General features: G+C 43.4%; 1 pseudogene; it reads left to right on the forward strand.

The window, feature by feature from the left end:
• The window catches only part of LOC101420559 (protein KTI12 homolog), an 88261-nt pseudogene extending 68437 nt beyond the window's left edge, over positions 1-19824 (forward strand).
• The last annotated feature ends 1160 nt before the right edge of the window (positions 19825-20984 follow it).

The following is a 20984-nucleotide window of genomic DNA, read 5'->3' on the forward strand; positions in this document are numbered from 1 at the left end:
CACAGGGCTGGTCAACACAGGGGCTAGGTTTCTGGACTTTTCTCCCTGAACACACATTAGGGATTCATTCTAGTTTCTGTTGGTCTCTAGAAAAATCTCCTCATTAAAATCTGTGAGGGAGGTAACTGCTGGAGGTGTGAGTGTCACTTTTTGGTAAAGGTATGGCTGGCTGCAGGCTCCAGGCTGGGATAAACCAAACTCCCACTGGAGGCAGGGAACCAAGCTGGAGGTATGGCCAGTACTGTGGTAGCAGTTAGACTGACCATTGCTGCTGCAGGATTTGCAGGCTGTTATGTTTTGTAAGCCATGAAGCATAGCGAGTCTCAAGTAAAACATGTTTTTCAAAGTCTCCCCAAATCTGCCTTCAGTAGTAACTATTACAGAGGTGGATTTAAGGCCAAAATGATAAAACAGGAGGCAGCATTAATACTGGTATAAGCCCTACTGCCTATAAAGGAAAAATAAGAGATGCTCATCGATGAATGATGCTCTTAAATCATCTAGACAAGGGAGGATCTCCTTATTTAGCAGCCAAAGTCAACGAAGCCAAAGATTTACTAGAAGGTCAAGCTAAGAAATGAAGTAAATTTATGATGAATTTTCAGTTCATATAAATTTATGTATATGATTACTGACCTTTTAAAATAAAATGCCTCAAAGCTGTGTAAAAAAATATATATGTGAGGGAAAACTGCTTAAGCGAATATGCTTAAGCCTATTGTTCATGCCCCACCCATATAATCTTTTACTCAAATTTTTTATTAGAAAAATTGTGGGAGTACAGAAGAATCATGCAGAAAATTCAGGGTTCCCACTTACCACCCTATATTAACTCCTTGCATTGCTGTGGTAGCTTTGTTTACAACTGATGAAAGCACATTCTTTTAATTGTATGATTAGCTATAGTTAATATATAGTTTACTATAGTTCATGATTTAACCTAGGGTTCACTGTTTGTGTTGTGAAGTTCCATGGAGTTTTCAAAAATTTTATTCTAGTGACACATATGTGACCTAAAATTTTCCCTTTCAACCACATTCAAATATGTGGATATATATAAACAGCTGTAAAAATGAATGAAGATCAATACATGTAACATCATGTGAAACTTGAAAACATGTGGAATAAAATAAGCTAGACACAAAGTGAAAAATATTGTGTGATCTCACACTTTATTTATCCATTCATCTGTTGATGGACATTTGGGTTGCTTCCATCTTTTGGTAATTGTGATTAATGCTGCTATGAACATCAGTGTGCAAATATCTGTTCGAGTGCCTGCTTTCAATTCTTTTGAGCATATATGTGGAAGTGGGATGGCAGCTCATATGGTAATTCTATACTTAGCTTTCTGAGGAATCCCCAAACAATTTTCCACAGTGGCCGCACCATTTTACAGTCCAACCAATGAATGAGTGTTCCTATTTCTCCACATCCTCTCAAACACTTGTTATTTTTCATTTTTTAATAGTAGCTATTCTAGTGAGTGTGAAATGATAACTCATTGTGGTTTTGATTTGCATTTCCCTACTGGCTAATGATGTTGAGCATATTTTCATGTGCTTGTTGTCCAATTGTATGTTTTCTTTGCAAAAATGCCTATTCAAGTCTTTTGCCAACTTTTTAATTGGGTTGGTTTTCTTTTTGTTGTTGAGTTGTAGGAGTTCTGCATATGTTCTGGATATTAAACCTTTATCAGATACATGGTTTCCAAATATTTTCTCTCATTTTGTAGGTTATCATTTTGCTTTCATGATAAAGTCCTTTGATTCACAAAAGTTTTTAATTTTTTTTAAAGATTTATTTTCTTTATTTCTCTCCCCTTCCCCTCCCCTCTCCCCCCCCCCCCCCCCCATCTGCTCTCTGTGTCCACTCACTGTGTGCTCTTCAGTGTCTACTTGCACCCTCGGTGGCACTGGGAAACTGTGTCTCTTTTTTGTTGCATTGTCTTGCTGCATCATCTCTCCGTGTGTGGTGCCACTCCTGGGTGGGCTGTGCTTTTTTCACTCCGGGTGGATCTCCTTGGCACAGCACTCGTTGCATGTAGTACCTCTGCACGTGGGCCAGCTTATCACACAGGTCAGGAGACACGAGGTATCGAACCCTTGGCCCTCCCATATGGTAGGCGGACACTCTATCAGTTGAGCCACGTCCACTTCCCAGTTTATGGTGTGAGTTAGTGCAGTAGTTTTTCAGAAACCACATGGCATATGATGATGCCATGCTCTGATAGCTTTTTGCATTATTGAGTTTTCTAGAAGTTTTTAAAGTTGTATGTAGATTAAAGATATGAACATGTGTATTTTCAGAGATTAACTCTGTTTTTGTTCAGGGCTTCTACTAAACTTTTACAAACTACCTTTAGTAGATTATTTGCCTTAATCTCTGCAATTTCATTATTGTGAAATAATTCATTATTTTGAAATTCTAAAGTTGTCCTTATGCCAACATGCAAACACAAGAAGTGGAAAGTATGTTTTGCTGTCTTCTTTGGCAATGTAGTTTACATTTTTATCAGTTTTAATTTCCAAGAAAATAAGTATCAGTAGACATAACCTTCCAAAAAAAAGGGTTCCTTAATTTATAAGAACATAAAGGGGTCCTCAAACTAAAAATTTGAAAACCACTATTACAGATACATTTATACTGAGTCCTTCAGGGTTTTAGCCCACTTGAATTTTTAAAATTACAATTTCTTTCAAAGAGCATACCTCACAATGAAAAAGCTGTAGTTTTCAAGACTATCCTACCCCCTAAAGGTATGTTTTGCATGACAAAAGTTAGGAATTTGACTTAGTTTTCTGTAGTCAGGTTTCCCTAATGATGTCTTTTCTTCCTTTCTTCCTTCTTTCCTTCCTTCCTCCCTCCCTTCCCTCCTCCCTATTACAGAAGTTGTAGGTTTACAGAAAAACCATGCAGTAAATAGCTACCATATATCACCCTATTATTAACAACTGGCATTAAAGCAATACATTTGTTACAATTTTTGATGAAAGAATCTTACTATAATTGTACGATTAACTATAGTCTATGGTTTCTATTAGGGTTCTGTTTTTTTTATACAGTCCTATGGTGGTTATTATTTTATTCAATTTTTATTCTACTACCATATATAAAACATAAAATTTCTTCTTTTAACCACATGGAAAGTAATTCAGTGCTGTTAATTACATTTATGATGTTGTGTACTACAGTCACCACTGTCCATTACCAAAACTTTTCTGCCACCCCACACGGAAGTCTTTTTAATGGTAGAGGTGCTGAGGGAATAAGTTCACTTAGAGAGAATCAGAAATTATTGCTTAATAGTTCAAAATATTATTCATATACATGTATAAGCCATATTGTGATGGGAAGATGGTGTTTGGTGAGGACCCACGATTCTGAACACTCACCTCCTGTGCTGCAGCTCAGCACTTCAAGATCATCAAAAGATATATGAGGGAAGCGGATGTGACTCAACCAATTGGGCTCCTGTCTACCATATGGGAGGCCCTGGGTTCACATCCCCAGGGCCTCCTTGTGAAGGTAAGCAGGCCCGTGCCTGAGGAGAGCTGATGGCCCACGCATCTGCAGAGAGCTGATTGGCTGTGCCCGTGGAGAGCTGGCGCAGCAAGATGATACAACAAAGGGGGACAAGCAGACACAGAAGAACACGCAGTGAGTGGACAGAGAGAGCAGACAGCAAGCAAGTGATGGGGGGGGCAGAGTAAATAAATAAAATAAATCTTTAAAAAAAGATAAATGAATAGAGAATATAGCTGGACAAATGAACTTGTGACTGAAGACTTAGCTTCAAACCCCGTAAAGAATCCTATTCCTAGTAAGCTGAATTAGGCCACATGCTCACCCAAGGACTTCTTTACTTGACCCTATTCTCTCTATGAGAATGAGTATGAGGAGCCCCACTCTGTGACCTACAAAATATCAGAAATTGGTTGGTTTCTACAAAGGGTATTTATTTGGGGTAGGACCTTATATATACGAGGGTATAAGCATAACTTACTTCCCTCACCAAAGTCTATTTTCACACGTTGGAGCAAGATGACTGCCAACGTCTGCAAGGGTTCAGGCTTCCTGGGTTCCTCCCTTCCAGGGTCTTGCTTCTCTTTCCTCTGTGAACTTACTTCTTGGGGCTCCAGCTTAAGACTTTAGCATCAAACTCTAACATCAAAACTCCAATATCAAAAACCCTCAACTCTGTCCTTTGCCATGCCTTTTATCTGTGAGTCCCTACCCACCAAGGGGTGGGGACTCAACACTCTAATGATGTGGCCCAATCAAAGCCCCAGTCATAACTAAATCATGCCCAGGTTCAGACCAGTTTACATACATAATCCAATATCTATTTTTGGAATTCATAACTATGTCAAACTGCTACAGACACATTTCAACTATCTACATCTCATTACTTCTAGGGCAAATATAGTTGATTCTAAGAAAAACTGACCAAGAAAAGGAAGCAGGGAGTATGGGAGCTCTTTTCCCCACTAATTTTGACCAACATTAATCTTGGGATAACCCAATCTCAGTAGCATTCTAATATTCTACGTTTCTACGTTTTGGGGAATGAGGAGAAGAGGTGGGTTGCCTTAACCCTCCCTAGGCCAAGTGGCTGGCCAAGTACTCAGTTCACATCTAGATAGTAACAAGTCCAACTCCCTGAGTCCCTAAGATAAAAACCACCCAGCCTGCCAAGATTTCAGCATCGTGATAGCAGTAGAAATTTGGAATCAGATAGCAAATTTATTTATAACGTACTCCAGGAGAACACTAAGAACCTTGCTAGCTCTTGCTTCAACCCAAATGGGTTTCATTGAGGCCAACACACTACCAAGTTCCTGGCAATGAGTCCTGCCAGTGCCAATAGAGGGTCTGAGAGCCCCCCTTGGATGGTGCAGCCAGACAAGCTCAGACCCAGAATTCCACTGCTATTTGAATATCATTTGGAAGACTGGGGTATCATTAGGGCTACTTGTAAACTCAGCTCAGTTTTCTTAGTCCAAGCCACAGTTTTTTGTGGTTGGTTAATCCTTTCCCCCTACATGCCCACTATTGTGTTCCCGAAACTCTTCCCTGTGCTAGTGCGTGGGGTCTAAGTCACTGCCTCTCCAAAGTCACTCAGCCTCATCTATCCCCCAGTCATCGATGCTTGCCCAATGGAGAGGCCATTGTCACACTGTTGCCTCTTTAAGTGGCACCACTGGTTGCTTCAGCCTCTGCTAGGTGTTAGACTTTAGTGGGGGGCCACAGAAGTTCCAGTACCTGTGTTCAACCCATGGCAACCTGGCACCTCCTACCACTTTCAAAAGCAGATGAAGTGGTTAGGCATGGTATCTGGCCTTCCCGCAGTTGGGAGAACTGTCCAAAGATGTCCACATGACTGAGTAACTAATTCTACTTTCTTACCAACTTTTCCTGCCTCCCTTTCTATTTCCTTAACTCTCACAGTCCTGGCCCCTCCCTTCTCAATAAGGCATTCTCATGTAAACTTTGTCTCAGGTTCTGTCTTCTGGGAAATTTGGGCAAAGACTTTTTGCACTATGATGTAAATTTCGAGACTGAAAGACTCAGATCAATTGTTCTTCTCAAGGTATTATATATATATATAGAAGATGTTGCTGGAAAGTGTCAGAAGCCACATTTATAAACTTAGAGTGAAAGGAAATAGAAAAAAAAATTAGATGTCCTGAAATAGTACTCATCCATTTTCAAGCTGTCTGGCTTTTTGGAAATGTATTTACACTTATATTCCTCTGATTTCTACTGTACAGTCCCACATTTCACCTTGTCTCTGGTTCCCTATTCCTTGCTTCTGAAGGTTCTCCATGCCTATCTTAGTTTTCTGGGATGCTATGGCAAAGTTTCGCACAATGGGTTGGTTTAAACAATGGGAATTTGTTGGGTCTTGGTTTTGAGGCTAGGAAAAGACCAAATTCAAGGTATCAGCAAGGTGATACTTTCTTCCCAAAGTCTGTATCATTCTAATGCTATCCGTTGACAATCCTTGAGGTTCCTTGGCTTGTATCCCCCCCTTATTTCACTTAGTGACATCATCTCCTTTCTCTTCCTGGTTCCATTGACTTCCGGCTTCTGACGCTTCCCTATAGTTTCCTCTCACTATGTCTGAATTTCTTTTGCTCATGAAAGATTCCAGTAATCCAGATTAAGGCCCACCCTCATTCACTTGGGCCCCACCTTAAATAAAATAACATCTTCAAGAGGTCCTGTTTACAATGGGTTCATACCTACAGGGACACAGATTAAAGTTAAGAGTATGTCTAAACGAGGGTACATAATTCAATCTACCACACTTGGCCCATGACAGTTTATTTCACCATTACTGCCTCTTGTCAGTCTCCAGACTTGCCTAACAGCTGTGTTCTTTCCATCTCAGAATGACTCTCTTGGGCTTCTGGTTTCTCTTCATTATATGTGTACTCTCAGGAATGCACCCGCCAAGCCTACATTCCAGATTCACAGATAGCCTGCTCCTTTCCTGTCCTTCTCTCCACTTGAATGAGTTGCAGCATGTGGCCACAATGTTCTGTGCCCTTGAGTGAAAAAACTATGTCGTCCGTTTGACATTGTGGGAAATTTTTTATTTTTCAAATTTTTAATATTTTATGGAATTAAACTATTACTCTATAAATGCATTAGCTTCTTATTGCAATCTGAGGACAGCATTAGAGAAATTAAATCCCTAAAGAAAACCTACCTAGATAACATAAAATTTTGTGGGCTAAAATTCTGTCTATCCACACAAAAGTTTTCAGAAAAAAAAATTTAATTTTGTAAACCAATTGCTTTTTTAAAGTCTTCATCCTTATATATCTTTTTTTTTTTACCAAAAATTTGCCAAGTAGGCATATTACAAATGAAATGCAATGAATCCAGCTGGTTTCAGGGTCATTAACTAAAGATAACAGTATATCTAGTGAAGAAGTTAATAGCTGGGGATGGATCAGCCTTAGAATGTTAAGAGTTAGGGGGAAAGATGTTACTCAACTCCTGAAGTGAAGCATGTGCGAAGGTCACAACCATTTAGAGGCCAAGCCAGGCCTAGACCCAGTTCTCCTGCCTCTTAGGGTTTGCAATTAGGTCTTAGAGAAGCCAAGGTAGACTCTCCCGCTGGGTCATAGAATGTGTGTGCTGCCTGGGCTTCTGGACTGTCTCAGCCTATCATGTTCTTGGGTCGGCCTCTAACCATGGGACACGAATATTGATTTGCTCAAGTGGTAATCCACGCGTTCCAAGTCTCAGCACCTTTTCAAATGAGCAAGTGACACAGTGCCAGGCGAGATGCAACTTTCGCAAACGAATTAATTAGACTTTCAAAAAGAGCAAACAAGCTTGCCAGTGGTGTTTTATTACGCAATGTTTTATTACATGGTGTTTTCTAAGTGGTAATTGAAAAAGAAGCACTTGATTTTAAATTCCCTCCTCGAGGTGTTAATTGTGGCAGGGAGGGTCTGCGGAGACAAGAATCCCTATGTAAAATGTAATCGTTCCCTTGCTCAGGACTTGGTGGGCACAGAGTCTCTCCTACGCCTTAGGAAACAGAAAGGGAAAGAGTGGGACAGAAGGCAACAGGCTGGCTTTTGGGAGCTCTATCCATTGCTGTAATAGAGGCATTTGAAATATGCTCTTATCCTGATCTGGTTCCAGGGTACAACAGATCAAATGGTTAATACAAATCAAATGTAAGAAAAATACTGAGCTTGATCCTGGAATTACCTTCTGTATAACCTGTCACTTTCCTTTATCCTCCTTCTCCCTTTCCTTCCATCAAGAAAACTTAGTTTGGGGACTATTTTTCAATTTGATGGCATTCAATTTCATTAAGATTTGCTGAGCAGCTTCTATATATTAGGCTCCAGAGATTTCCAAAAGTGAATAAGATATTCTATCCTCACGGGAGGATGTAGTGAGGGAAGACAGGCACATGTCATGGGTAAGAACAGATTCATGGCTCTAATGGTGCAAGAAACGAGAACGTGGAGTTTCTGTGACAAACAATGGAGCTGGAAGCGTTATCCATGAATGCTATTGGTCCACATCGGGTTAGGAGACATGTCAGAGTTGAACAAAATGAACAAATCATCAAATCAGATAACTTCCCAAGTGGGATTTCAAACTTAGTGGGATCAGTAAGATGCAGGTTCTCGAGCCAGAGTGGGGGCTTTGAATCAAGACTTTGCCATGTGACCCTGGGAAAGTTACTTAATCTTTCTGTATCTCAGTATTCTCATCTGCAACATAGGGATGATAAAAATACTTGATTCTTGGTTTTTTCATGAGGACTAAATGAGTCCACGAATGTAAAGCACTCATAATGGAGCCCACTGGGCTTTGAGTGGCTAGAAGGCTGGAATAGTCTCACAGATGAGAGAAGGATGATCAGAGAGATCTGGCCACCAGGGAATGCAGGGGACACAGCATAGGACTAAGTCACACACACATGTGCGCACACATGCACACTCACAGGCACACACACTTGCCCAGATGCATGTGCACGATGCCCAGACTATATGCCCACCTACCACCACCCCACATGGGACAGGAGGGAAGGAGAAAGATAGGAGAAGGAGCCTGAATCAAGTGGATATTTACACCAAAGACATTGAGGACAAAATCTGGAAATGACTAGATTTATCTGAAAATAACTAGGCAAATTTTTTTGCTAGGAACGGAAGAGCTAAGTTCATCTTAATTATAGGGAAAAAGGGTATATTTTGCACAACTGAGTTTGTGCTGTGACATTCAGACCCATTGTGCAGCCAGATCAATGAAGTCATCCCAGACTTGCTTATGCCATTTGTACTTCCTATTTCCTCAACTGCTGCTTCTGATTTTCAAGGTTTCATTCCTGCTGGCCTTACCACCTTGCAAATCACAAAATGAACCAAACCTCCTCACCTAGCCTGGGATGACTGTGGCCTTGTGTGATACATGGAACGGATGACCTTTAAGCCTCAGTTGCCTCACAAATCAAGTGAATATAATAGTGCCAAACCTGATTGAAAACTGGGGCTTTGAATCAGCTGACCTTTACTGGGGATTTGAGTAGCATCTGCATTGTAGGGTTTTGTGATAAACAAAGAGAGGTACAGAGGAGAAGTTCAGTAAAAAGATTATTATATTGTTATAATTATTCTTTTTTTCCTTTAGTTCTAAGATCTCTGGTACTGTGAAACACATGTACACATGTTATATACAAGGGACCTCTATGTGAATGAATATTTGTACACAAATTAGGGGAGCTCAAGGGGGTACAGTTTAAAGGTATTCCCTAATGAAACTAACTTAGAAACTGAACATTAGAACCCCCTAAGAAGATTTTTAAGTCCTGTTATCCAGGCCACACCCCATAAAAATTTACATCAGAATTTTAGGGCATGGGACGCAGGCAGTTAAGTCCCTAGGTGATTCCAATCTGCTGACAAAGTTAGCGACCAGTCTCAAAGTATAGATTCCCTGCTTCCCAAAGTGTGGTCTCAGGACCAGCCACATCATCACCCCTGTGACTGCTGGTTAGAAAGGCAGAATCTCAGCCTTCACACCCTGATCTACTGAATCAGAATCTGCAGATGAACAAGATCCCCCACCTCTTAGGGTTTCTTTGTGAGGCTAGAGCTCGAGAAGTACCCAGCCCAGGGATCGGGTGCTCCACTCACTCTCTGGCTATATAATCTTGGCAATCACTGGGCCTCAATTTCACAGTGGAAATTGGACTGGATAATCTCAGCTCTGGCATCCAATAAGTTTGTGAGTGAAGGCGTGTGGCCTCCCCGCCCAGCGCAGTCCCTGTGGAGCCCTGGTTCCTCCCCCAGCCCCCAGCTGGGATCCCCAGGTGTCCTGCTGGGGAGTCCAACCCAGGAGCCGCTGAATCTGGCAAGAGCTAAAAATTAATTCCCTTCAAATCAATAATTTGCAATTAAACACAGAAGACACTAAAGCCAAGCCAGGGGGTGAGGTGGGGGTGTGGGCAGGCTTCTGGAAAAAGGACAGCTGAGCACTTCAAGCCTTTGGAACTGAGAGGGGAGAAAAGCCAACCCATTCCAAGCAAACAAATGAACATTCGGTTCCATTGTTTGTGAGGAAGCAAGCACAAGGACTCAAGTGGTACTTGAGGGGTGAAAAAAAATCAAGAGCTTATATCAGCAGGACTCAATGCCAGCAGCTAATTTACTTTCCACAGCTCTCTCTGCTTATACACTTCCCGTGGCTCAGTGCCCCACTCTGCCATGCTGGGGACCTCGGCAGCCTTTCGAACAGGGCTTCACAGTTTGCTAGCTGCAGGCAGCGCCCAGCTCATGAAAGAATTGGAAGCCTGCCTGGGTCCCCTCCCCATCCTCAGCAGCAAGTGTCAGACTGGCCTGGGTGAACGCCAGGCGGGCAGTGCCAAAGGAGAGTGCAGACAGGATATAAGCAGGCGGCTCGATAGAGCCAGGATTGAATGATGGTTGATGTCACACAGCAAGAGCTGCAATCTGGGGCTCAGAGCCATCCCATGGGTCTCCAGAGATGCACAGGGATATGCTGAAATTCTTGAAGCAAAATTGAATTGTGTTTAATTTAATTTTAGAAGTAATTGCATGCCATGTGTGTGTGGGGGAGGGGGGCGGGAGCTGACAAGGAGGGCCAAAATAGAGTATAAAGAACTGCACCTTGAAAAGAGGAAATTCAATGTATAGAGATTGTGAAACAAAACACAGGTCTTTTGAGTCTCCCTCACACCACAGAAAAACAAGAGAGGGAATAGAATCTTTTCTCCCTAGGAAGTTAACAACTGACTTGTTTATAAGTCATTAACAAGTCAAAGCTGGACCCCTTGCAAGGAAGGGGAGAAGAAGGAATAATATTTATTGAGGAGCTACTATGTGCCAAGATCTAGGTGCTTTACAACTGCATCCTATCTGGTCCTCACAGTACCACTTGGAGGTAGATTTTAGTATTATCCTCATTTTACTTGGGAGGAAATTTCCCGGGACTGACTGTTCAATTCTGAAATGTGAATTGAGCCCTACTCTATATGTCAAGTACTTGTCTACATGAAGAAAGGAACAAAGAATTCTAAGACACAGTCCCTATTTATAATCGAGTTGGGAAAGCAAAATTCACAAAGCAAAAGATGACATGTTGGCAGGTGTTAAGTTCTAAATGAGTAGTGCAGAAAGGAAGGGCTGTATGAATACGAAGAATGAGACATCAATGAGGACCTCAGTGGACAGGGAAGACCCCAGCACAAGCTAATGGGGAAGGGGGTCTTGGAGGCTGAAGTGGAGAAGGAAGAATATTCCAAGTGAGGGTGGTGGGCAACTGGAGCAAAGGTGCAGAAAATGAAAAAGGCTGAACTGGACCTCTTATATGGGGAGAATATCTATATTTCTTTGGCGATACTGAAATAATCCAGATTTAAGCTGAAAGTGTTGTCCTTGTGAAGTTGTTGCTCAAATCTTTAGCATCCTAAAGGAATTCTAATCCTAGAAATGATAACGAAATGTAACTATTCAGTCATTTGTTTGCTGCTGTTGCAGTTTCCGAAGGCTGCCATGATAAAGTATCACCAACTGGTGGCTCAAAACAACAGAAATTTATTGTCTCACAGTTCTGGAGGCTAGAAATCTGAAATCAGGGTATCAGCAAGACCATGCTTCCTCTGAACTGTATGGGAAAAAATCTTTTACCTCCCTCTCCTGGCTTCTGGCGGCGGCTTGCTGACAATTGATGGCTTTCTCTATTCTTCTCTCCTCTTCAGACACAGTCCTTTTGGATTGCCACCCATCTGAATCCAATTTGGTCTCGTCTTAACTAATAATGCTTTCAAAGATCCTATTTCCAAATAAGGTCACATTTACAAAACCAGGGGTTAGAACTTGAACTTACCCTTTGTGAGGGACACAATTCACTCTTGTAGCACTTGCCTTGGGCCAAGCACCCCCGGGCACATCACTAAGAACTCAATCTCCTGCAGAAGACATGGTGACAAACTCTAGTATCTCAATAGGTAATGTGGAACTGGAAAGTCAATAAGCTTACCTGTCAACTGAGACACCCGTCCAACTGTAACTACTTTAGTTCTCGGGTGTGGGCTGGACTATTCTGCTAAATGTAGAACAAGGGTCACAGGGAAGGTTCCAGGCATCTCATATTAGTCACCAAGAGTTGTTTCTATTAACACCCATGGACACCCAGATGCAATATGACCAGCATGTACACACTGGCCAAATCCAAAGTCACAGTCATAACAAGAAAGAAGAAAGAGACACTGGGCAGAAACCAAAACTCTCTATGAAAGAGAAGGCAGTGCTTTGCATCTCCCTTCCATATGGGGCATGGGAGTGGGGTCAAGTTAATACCCCTCTCTTCTCCTTTCTTTAGTCCTCCAAGTCATTCTGTTTCCAAGAAATCCTGGTTTTGATTGTTTCAATTCCAGAACATTCTGTTGGGCCACAGTTCTATTTTGTGGAGCATCTAATGGAAGGTTGTAGTGCTCATGAGTGTAAAAAGTCACAGTGCTCACAAATGCTGTATATTAACACCAGTGCAGTAGTTACATGAGGTTCAAGGCATCTTTTCTTCTCTCTCTCTTCCTTCCTCTAAGCCAGAGAGCTAAGAGTCCTGGAACTGCTCTGGGCAGCCCTGGCCTCTGGGTATTCTCTCTCCATTGGATACATTCTCCTCATGTGTTGGCCAGACCTTGGGAGGGCAGCAAAGGCCAACTCCATTCTCATCACTGCAGCACTTCCTCTCTCTCTTTGGCTTCTTTTTGCTGGGATTCTGATCAATCGTTCCATTGCAGACAAAAACCCCAAGACTCATATTTGGATGTTGAAAGGAAAATAGAGGCATTCATACAACTTATTTTTGAAGTTGCGTTGCCCTGCCTGACACAGGAAACAGGACTTGTGAAGTAGGTTCACAGGAGCCCTACCCCAGGGTTTGGGGGTAAATGCTCAGCAGAAATACTCCTTCTTTACCTTACTTTGTCTCCTTTGTGCAACTCCCATCTTTGAGGAAGACCTCATGAGGAAAAATGCCTAGACCAAGGCACAATTCAAGTATTTCAGAGTGTCCTTGCCAAATATGGTAATGGTTTCCTAACACCACCCCTGACATCCAGTGCTCTCCTGAAATAATTAACTCCCTGGAAGTCTAGGAAAATTGGGGGTTCTATGCAAAGTCCCTCTTTCCCCTTCTCATCCCCCTTCTGTGACTGAAACGTACCACATTCTCAGACATATACATACACACACACACACACACACACACACACACACATTAACCAGCTCTACACAAATTAGATTGAGATGTTTTCTGGAAAAACAATACATGGTTCTGTTTCCATGGAAGCAATCGTGTGTCCCCAGTGGCAGCAAATGGCAGGCAGACGGTGGTAAGGGAGCTCACAGTGCCGCAATGGGCCTTCTTCCTCACCGCCAAGTCGAGCAGAATGGACTGTAGGAAAGTGAGAGGCAGAATTGAGCTTCACCAGGAAAACCAAACCTCAAGGGAGACAGTGAACCCCAGCTGTGCCCCCTCTTTTGGGGCAAATGTACATCTGGGCACTCTGGGCACAGCTCCAGCCAATCAACCAGGCTGATCCTCCCACAGCTTTTCACAAAAGGCTGCTCATTCAGAGCAGATGGCAGTGCGGAGACCGAGCCTAAACCAAGATGGAGGCCACCCATGGGGCTGGAGCTGAGAGAACATCAGTTGCTCTATGCAAATGCCCCCTTCCCCCACGCCATGTTTGTAAGATGCCCTTTGCCTCACTCAGCTCCTAAAAGGACGATTCCACAATGAGGTTTGTGTGCCACTAGTGGTACACAAGATGATTTGACGTGAGGCCTGGATGAATATTCTTTTAAAATGTTGCAGTTGCATATTTATTGCAGTGTACATTAGGGAAAAACTATAACACTATGATTTCATGGATATGAGTACTCAGCATAAAACTAGAGTAGATATTTAAATAAAATGTGAGTCCATTTAAGGAATTAAATAAATAACAGTATATGTATTTCATAGATATGACAAAAATGCCATGATAATTAAACTTTGGGAAAACAGCAATAAAGGAAAGTTGCAGGGCCCTCTGTCAGGACTGGATAACTTTCCAAAAAGGAGGAAATAATTACAGAGATGACAAGATTCAGACGAATTCTCCCTTGACAGCAGTCAGCATGTTAGGGTGTTCCCTTTGCCTCTCTTGAAGGCACTGCCCAACATTTTGCTGAGATCCCCAAGAGTTATATCAGATAGGATGCTCAGCCCAACAAATGCTATTTAGTACTGAACAGGATTCTACCTGAATCCTTTTTCTTCTGTCCCTGGCAAAGTAGGCTGGACAATGTAGATGGTCAGTCGGTTGAAAGGCCTCTTTGTCCCCCTATTTAGAACCATTATGCTGGAGCCAGCTCTAAGCAGCCAACAATCTGCTCCCTTCCCCCTTTAGTCCCGCACCAGCTGTTGTTAGCTTTTAAGACTCAAATGTATCTTCTAAAAAGAAGGCATCTCCAGTCCCAAACTTCCCAAGGTCTCACCACCCCCAAAATATTGTCACAAAGAAAGAAATAAAAATAGAAATGGACTAGAAGAAACTTCTAAGCCCCTCTCCCAATTCCACCTCCTTTGCCCCACCGGTGAAACCTGAAGAGGAGAAAGAGCGAAGCACTGGACCATTGTGTGCTCATTGTAAACTATTAACTATAATAACAACAAAAGTGATGATAATCAGGATTCAATGACTCTGTCCAGGTTCATGACAATTCTATGAGGTAAGTATCATTAGTCTCATTATACAGAAAACCAAAACCATTCTAAGAGAGGGTTAATGAGTGGCAGGGTCAGGACTCAAACCCAAGTCAGTGTGAGTCCAAATCTTGTTCTGTTTCATCAACTCGGCTGCCTCCCTTTCATGGCCTTCCTTAGCCTCCATTGGTCCTTATGTGCCTGCCCAGGGCCCTCCCTGAGGAGATGGAGACTGGGGGTGAGGCTAACCCCATACACTCCTTACTTCCTCTGTGCCTGTAATCAGAGGGGATCCCTAGAGACCCCATCAGGCTGAACCCCTGTAAAAGGCCATTTCCTCATAACACACCCTGAACATCTGTGAAAACAATTTCTCTTCAGGCCCACAACTGGGCCTCATAAAAAAAACAAAACAAAACAAAAAAACCTCACCATCCACTATAGCCTTAAAAAAAATCCTGGTGGCACTTTAACTACTAGGAAGACTTAGTGGTATTTATTTCCTAGTTATTCTAGGAGGATGCTTATCACTTCCAGATAGTGCTGTCTATGAGACATTGGGATATATTTTTTTCCATTGGGAAGATTTTCTGGATCTTCAGATGTATAGGTTAGACTATGCTATTTTAACAACCCCCAAATATCAGGGACTTTATTTCTCACTTGTCCAAAGTCTGCTCCAGGGTCAGGCAGCCCTCCAGACAGCTCGCCTCCAGGTTTTGGCATTAGACAGCTTTCATCTTATGGCTCTCTCTCTCCCACAAGTGCCATGGCAGTAGAAGAGAGAACACGGACTGTACACCAGCTCATGTTTCACTGAGCAAAGCAAGTCACATAGTCATATCTGATTCAAGGGGATGGAATTTATAATCTTCCCATGTCTCTAGAGAGAAAAGAATTAGAAATATGGAGCAGAGGCATTGTCTTCCTATAAGAGCACTCTCGGGCTTTCTCGTTATCCACAAGTGCTGGACAACGTAGTTAGCATTGTCAACAAGAGGACTCAGCGAGAAGAGCACTGGACTAGGAGACAAAGGTTGGAGCCTCTTTTCAACCACTTCTTACCTCTGTGGCATCAGGTAAGCCACCTGACATCTCTAGTCCTCAGTTAGCCCACCAGTAACAAGGGTAATGTTTCTTCTGCCACCCTCACAGGGTTAGCCAAGTGACTAATTTAAATAAAGTAATGAATGTGAGTGTAAATTAGGTAATGAATAATTTTGTTTATTACTCTTTCTTCCTCTTTCAAGTCATCTTTTCCCTTAAATGGAAGGCAAAGAAAACATAAACAAACAAAATTAACCAGATTCTAGAGTCTGACCTCATATCCTAGTTCCCTCCTCCTTAATAAAGTCATTTGATCTCTCTGAGTCTCAGTTTCCCTATCTATTAATATTAAACAGGGAAGCTGACTTGGTGCAGTGGTGAGGGTGTCCGTCTACCACATGGGAGGTCCGTGGTTCAAACTCCGGCCCTCCTTGACCCGTGTGGTGCTGGCCCATGCACAGTGCTGATGCGTGCAAGGTGTGCTGTGCCACGCAGGGGTGTCCCCTGCGTAGGGGAGCCCCACGCACAAGGAATGTGCCCCATAAGGAGAGGCGCCCAGCATCAAAGAAAGTGCAGCCTGCCTAGGAATGGCACAGCCCACAGGGAGAGCTGACATAACAAGATGATGCAGCAATAAGAAACACAGGTTCCCGTGCCGCTGACAACAACAGAAGCGGACAAAGAAGACACAGCAAATGGACACAGAGAACAGACAACTGGGGTGAGAAGGAGGGGGAGATAAATAAATAAATAAATCTTTAAAATAAAATTAAACAGAGATGGTTTTGTTGGTTTTATCTACGCATATGAAGCACTGAATACAAAAGCACTGGATAAATTGTAAAATGTTCTACAGATGAAAGGGATTAGTCTCCCTTCCCTTTTGAATCTCCAGTCTCTCCCCCTCCACTCACCTTCCCTTCAGCTTGTCTCCCATCCTGCAAAGGGCCTTTATTCAACTTTGCCCCACCCCCACCCCACTTAATTTTCTACACAATCTCTTTCTTGTGGACCACCAAACTTTTTGAAAATAAGGCTACATAGATGTCTGGTCTCCATTCTTATCTTCCATTCACTCTTCTCGTTACTTTTACCTAACCTATGTACTCACTATTGGTGAAAATGTTCTCTTAAAGGTCACCTGACTTCTTCATTAAGGTGCAGGTTGTCTTACTTTTCCTTGACCTATCTGCAGCATTTGATAACAGGGTCCTCATTCTACATACTGTCCTCTCTGCTCATTTCTGAGTTACACCTCTCTTCTGGGTGTCCTACAGCCCTGATGGTTCTTTCTCAATATTTTTTTACTTCCTCTTCCTTTAGACATGTTTTTTCTAAGGTCCTATCCTTGACTTTTCTTTTCATCTTTCTAAGAAATCTCATCTAGGCCCATGTCTTCACTTACTGTGTAAACACTGGTAAGTCCTAAATTTATTTTTTAAACCCAGATTTTTTCCCATTGAGTGCCAACTCACATATCCAACTATTTCTCCCTGGATATTTTATAAACTCATTGCTTTAATAAGGGATTGTTGGGTTGCAAGTGCTAGAAGTCCATTCAAAGTGCAGCCAGTCTCCAAAGGAGATAGACCATGAAGTTAGGAAGCATCAGAAATCAAGCCAGCTTCCCTCCTTCCTCTCTTCTCTCTTCCCCCTCTTCTTTCTCCCTTTCTCTCCCTCCTTCTGTCCCTCCCTTCCTCCTCCTGTCTCTCTCCTGTGCTTTAATTTTTATGTTCCACTAATATATGGCTTTTCTAGTTTCTTCCATCCTCTTCAGTTTAAGTATGAATAGACATTAATTAGAGACTGTGAATGCTAATTTACATTTCCAGGAGAGAGAACCTTACTGAACCTACTTGGATTAGCTGTCTACCCTATTCCCATCAGCTGAAACCAGAGTAGTTGATCAAGTACTCAGTGAACATATTTTCAGAGAAGTCATGGGCAAGTTTTCTGAGAAGAGGATGAGAAATATGGTGGACAAGGTCTAAGATGGCCCCTATGATCTCTGCATCCTGCTGTTCTTGGATAATCGCCCCCCACCCCCACCCCAGACAAATCTCAGATGAGACCACAGCCCTGGCTGACACCTCCACTGCAGCCTTGTGAGACCCTAAAGCAGAGGACCCCTGCTAACCTATGCCCTAACTCCTAACCCACAGAACTGAGAGATAGTACATGTGTGTTGTTTCAGCTGCTAATTTTATTGTAATATTGTTATGAAGCAACAGACAACTAATACAGACAGGAAATTGTTAGAAAAGTAAGCTTTTCACATTTCTAATATAAACTTGAACATGAATCATCTTCCCTCCAACCATGCTCCCACTCAACATTACTGCAAATGACACCAGCAGGAGAACCTACTTAAGTGAAGAGTCATTCCTGACTTCTCTACCTCCCACCATCACCCTATCTAATCAGACTGGTCCCATCTCCTACTGGTTCTGTGTAGGTCCTATTGGTTACACCCAAAAAAACCACCATCTTTTTTATTCTTTTACTGAAATGTTTCTTGCATTCATCTTTTACGTTCCTCACTACTGCTCTTATATGTCTTATTGATTCTATTTTTAAACATCTTTCTCCCCATTCTCATTGCTCTTACCCTGATCCAAGCCCCCATCTCTCTCATTTGGAGTATTCCCTTAGCTGCCTGACTAGTCTTTCTTCACTCAGCTATAAAGTGGGGAGCCTAGAATCTACCTTCTAGGCTTATCTTAAGAAAATTAATTTATGGCTTTAAAGTGGGTAGGCCTGCCAGACACCCGGTACTTAGTAAACAGAGCTCCTTCCCTTCTCCCCGACCTAATACTGTCTGGTTTTCTTTCCCAAGCTTTAATGAGTTACCATTTTCCTGTTAAACGTTTTCAAGGCTGCGCCGTTCCTTCCAACCTGACCCAGAGGAAGTGCGGTTTGCATTTCCGGTTTATTCTGGAGACTCAGGCAACCCGGAAGTTATCGCGGCGTGGTAGTACACAGCCGCGACCTGGGACGATGCCCCTCGTGGTATTTCGCAGGCTGCGGTCCAGCGGCAGGAGCCGTGTCCGTGGCGAACCACGCGGCGGTGCTGGGCGCAGAGGACGCGACGGTGCCCTGCGACTCGGCCCGTGAGCCGGCGTTGGCCGGGGACCGGCAGGCCGCTGTAGAGCGGCGCCGGGGTCGCCGGGGTCGCCACGACGTGGTCGGCCTTAACTCGCTGACCCATTAAGGGTGTCTGCTACGAGCGCTAGTGGTTGGCGCGGGCGGCGCGCGCCCCGCTCTGCCTGGTCCACTGCGTGCGGCCCCGGGCGCCCGGAGCGCAGGACCTCCCGAGGCAGGCACGGAAGACGAGCAGGCCGGAACCTCGATGTGAGTCGGAGGCCCTGCGCAAAGGTGGGCGAGAAACAGGCGGCAGGCCCCGGTGTCCCCCAGGAACCTCAAGCCGTGATCCCTGAAGTAAATGGGAGACACCAGGCCGAGGTTCCTAAAAACAGGAGCTGGATGAAACCAGGGCACCAGATTTTCCTCCTTTCGTGATTCCAGAATCTGAGAAATCTGCAGAACATGTGTCCAGTGCCTTTTATCCTCCCGATCTGCTGGAGGCCCTAAAGCAGTGCTTCGAGGCTCCTGACTGTCGGAACCGCTGCGACCAGCCCCTTGTCACCTTGGTGAGCTCAGAAGAGCCTTTGCCCCTGGCGGAGATTCAGGCTGCCCTGTTTGAGAAGCCGGTCCCTCCACCCCATCAACCTACGCAGTCCCAGCCCCTCGCTTTCTGGTACGTTTCTGCACCAGTTGGACCAGGTCACAAGCCAGGTATTGGCAGGACTATTGGAAGGGCAGAAAAGTGCTGTTCCAGGGGACTTGCTCACGCTTCCTGGTACCACGGAGTACCTGCGGTCTACCTGGACCCTTACCATGGCAGAACTGAGCCGTTTTCGTCACCAGTTTATTTCCTACACCAAAATGCATCCTGACAACGAGAACCTGCCACAGCTGGCCAACATGTTCCTGCAGTACCTGAGCTAGAGCCTGCTCTAACAAGAAGAGAGAGGGAGAAAGCCTGCCTAACCTCCTAACGCTTCTCTGTTTCTCTGAAAAGATGTGTGGTACTAGAGCTGTTGTGACTGATTCACCCAAATTTCTGAATGTGGCAGACCTTGAATTTTCAACACAGACTGAGACTAGAAGAATGGAGAACCAGCTTGGAATATCCTGGCAGATTCCTCCAGATTCTTAGATTGGTTTTTACTTGGGATATCACACCATTGTGTTCCCCCCATCTGAGTTGTGGTGAGAGCAGACTGCATGGATATATTGTTTTTAAATAATTGTGAAAAGAAATATACGAAGATGGCACAGTCCTGCATCTGCACTGGTCTTTCATACCACAAAAATTAATTTTGATTACTGTACCTGCTTTGTGCTAGTCTCACTCCTGGGGACTGGGGTCACAGATGAATCTATTTGTTCTGTCCTTGAGAAGCTCTGCTTCTAATGGAGGTAAAAGACATAACCACTATGCTATTTGCTCTAATAAAATCTTTTAAAAGAAGGAGAAAACAAAACCTGATCCAAACCTCTCTTTCCAGTTTCATGGTCAAGGGTTCCTCACCACTTGCCCCTGAATCTCTCTGCATTTGACCATTTGGTATTCCCCAAACATGCCACCCATTAGCATCCCTGCATGTCTTTGGATTTGCTGTCCCCTCCACCTGGAATTTACTTCTTCCTTTTCTCTGTATGGAAAAAATTCTTTCTCTATCCTCCATGTCTCAATGTAAACATTAATTTCTTTGTAAAGCCTTCTCCAAAGCTAATGTCCCTGCATCCAGGAACAAATAAATACTCCTGATTCTGTTTTCCTAGCCCTTGACCCACGTTTCTTGGGAAGGGTAGCATTTGTGCCTTTTTATTAGAGTTAGGTATGTGACCTCAATAGCGTGAGTACAGCTATCTGACCACTGCTAGGAAGACAATTCACTAAGACTCATGATTCAAGATGACTAAAGGCCTTCTTCCAGGAGGTGAGAGATTCTGAAGAAGGATGAGCAAGAGAAGCAGAGGAGAAGGCAATGCTATTGAGGAGTGGGAGAAAGGAAGGAGTTCTGGGAGTAAGTGGAGTTATTTCTGTGGAAGGCCAGCATATCCGGAGAAGAAATAGAAAGTGGAAATGGATTAGTTAAACAAGGCATCTGCTG

This window comes from Dasypus novemcinctus, chromosome 25 (genome assembly GCF_030445035.2).
Source record: "Dasypus novemcinctus isolate mDasNov1 chromosome 25, mDasNov1.1.hap2, whole genome shotgun sequence".
In the NCBI taxonomy this organism is placed as follows: Eukaryota; Metazoa; Chordata; class Mammalia; order Cingulata; family Dasypodidae; genus Dasypus; species Dasypus novemcinctus.